Raw genomic sequence first — 2,695 nt, 5'->3', positions numbered from 1 at the left:
AGAGCCACTGGAGGCATCAGGGAGTTGACCCATTTCTGAGCCTGCTCCTTTATCCACCAATCAATACAATCTGGGGCTGGAATGTATGCTGCCATCTGGTAGCTTCTGCTTGCAGCTCTCTTGCATGCTGAAGTACTGATCCACTGCACACAGCACATCTGACTTGCATTTTTAAAAACAAAGCTACTTATTTATAATCTCATCACATAACAATGTGTTAAACAGTATTGAAAATGTAAACTGAGGTAAATTAAGGAAAATATTGCAGAACTAAAGCCAGGTACAATTCGAGAGCATTTCTTATATATAAATGCCATAGTAAAATGAATAAATTGTTATTTGTAGTCACTTATAATATTACTACAGTAATAATTATTCATTAAGAGTAATGAGCAAGAATCTTATCAGATAGTAAAACATTTTTAGGATAATTACAGAAAAATATTCATGACAAAGAGAAAGTATGCGCAGTTACCAGAAACTTAAACAGTTCCTTTTCAGATTATATTTGTTCATGCTTCATGGGAGTCCATCAAATTAATTATTCTCTATTCTCTAATTGAAGTTGACTGTCTTATACTAATTTCTTTGGAAATCAGAAACCAACCCACAAATAAAAACTGAGTTGCAGGTGAGTTAATTAAATGACCCTTTACTCATTACCTGTCCAAACTTCCTTACAAATGCTACATAAGGAGTAACAAAATGTATGAGTTGGGTATTATTTTTAGGCCTCCTTTATTACAGACATAAATCAACAATGAATAATGCCATTTACCTAGCAGCAGCAGTTTTTATTGGACATGTCATGGTATTACAGTTTAACAGAAGACATCATTCACATATACAAGCATTTACATACTTGATACAGGTCATAGTTTGGGAAGGATGGGATAGATACTTGGCCATGACATTATAGTAGGAATTATTCCAGAATGTGCCTGGGGTAACACAGGTAAACCACAGAAAACCTAAATCAATAAATTTAGAGTTAATTAATTTTATGATTAGCAGGATGGGGCATAACAACATTGACTAGGTTTTGCACATGTGTGTGTATCACAAATGGAACAGCCCTGTACTGTGGTTACTTGAGATAATCAGTTTGTGCAGGAGGCAATCTATAAATCTTATGAATCTTCTAATGAAAACTTTTATTCATTTGCCGAGATTGCTACATTAACACATTAGTGGACTACTAGTTTCGGCAATATAAACGGCCATCTTCAGATCTATAAAAGAAAATATGCCAAGGCTACAAGCTTAAACCAATATTAAAACACAATAGAGCATACACCAAAACTCAATGACAAAAAATTATGTACCCATAAAGCCAGGCAGTGGTAATTACATCACACAATAATTTAAATCACTCCATTAGAAGAAGAACACACACTGTGCTGTAAGATAATAATCCCATAAAATTCTGTTCATATGGACCTCAGTTACTCTGTTATAGTCAACATAGCATCAAACCCATGAAACGACATTATATGCCATGTATCTATTTTGTTCATGTTCTACAAATTCGAAGTTGTACATACATTATGGTTGCACATCTGGCATATTGCTGTAATGTTTTTACTTTATAATGGTATGTTTTTATTTAATTTTACTTATTAGGTGTATTTATTGTTGTATTTTGAACTTGGGATTAAATCTGTGCATATGAACAGAATTTTATGAGACTTATTATTTGACAGCACATTGTATGTTCTTCTTGTGATGATGTGGTTTAAATCATTTTACAATGTAACTTGCACTGGGCAGTTTTATGGGTAAGTAATTTTCTCACTTTGAGTTTTCGTGAATGCCCTACTGTGCTTTTTATATTGCTTCAAGTCTGTAACCAGACCATATTTTCTTTTATAGACTTGAAATGGCAATTTATATTGCCAAAGCTTGCAATCCACTAATGTGTTAACATAGTGATCTTATAAATAAATAAAAGTGATCATACGAAAACTGCATTATGAAAGAGCCTTAGTTTAAAACGGTGAGGTTTTAACACCTGCACACTGTAAATTTACTGATCCAATTATTCTTCTTTAATTTGTAGATTATATCTTGTTCAGTAACAAAATCTACCAACAGATGATACACATACACAGCTGGTCTGACAACACTTTCCCACACATGCAACACATCATTTGGCACCCTTTGCCTTCGCCTATCACTTTTCCAAGCATGTTAAGTATCATTTGCCACCCCTCTCTTCCCTCACACATTAGGTACCATTTAGGTACCATTCCTTGAGCTCTTGGTAAGATCTTTAAAAAATCTAATCTATTGTGTTCGGAAATTGACTGTTTTCACTACTAATTACAGTAAACCCTGTGCATAAGTTTTGTACTAGAGGTAATACAGGTGCTCCTCTCAGCTTGGTGCCCTTGGTGCACTTGTGTTGCTTGAGCCACTTTATACACAGACCTAGTCAATTTGAATTCTCCACCTTCAACATAATGTACTTTTGAATTTTGCAACATTTAACAAAAAAAGACAGGGGGGGGGGGACGAGAAATAGGAAGGAATGTAGGAGAAAACCAGATCACACAAAATGCAAAAAGGAGTGGCATACATTCTTTTAACAGTATACAACAAACATCAGTGTCTAACATTTTAAACTGGACTTGTCCTATAATCAATAAAGGTCCTGCTATTAAAGTATGTAATAAATGAAAACAGATGAATAAAT

The 2,695-nt window shown here is 34.1% G+C and overlaps 1 long non-coding RNA gene across 1 annotated transcript; it reads left to right on the top strand.

Annotated features, from left to right (window-relative positions):
- LOC126174801 (uncharacterized) lies at window positions 1-2,391 on the top strand. The gene is made up of 3 exons (XR_007535486.1): window positions 1-280; window positions 502-631; window positions 748-2,391. It is a non-coding gene; the product is annotated as an uncharacterized LOC126174801 (long non-coding RNA).
- The last annotated feature ends 304 nt before the right edge of the window (window positions 2,392-2,695 follow it).

This window comes from Schistocerca cancellata, chromosome 3 (assembly GCF_023864275.1).
Source record: "Schistocerca cancellata isolate TAMUIC-IGC-003103 chromosome 3, iqSchCanc2.1, whole genome shotgun sequence".
NCBI classification, from domain to species: domain Eukaryota; kingdom Metazoa; phylum Arthropoda; class Insecta; order Orthoptera; family Acrididae; genus Schistocerca; species Schistocerca cancellata.
The sequence above is the reverse complement of the archived record's forward strand: the minus strand, read 5'-3'. Positions and strand labels throughout refer to the sequence as shown.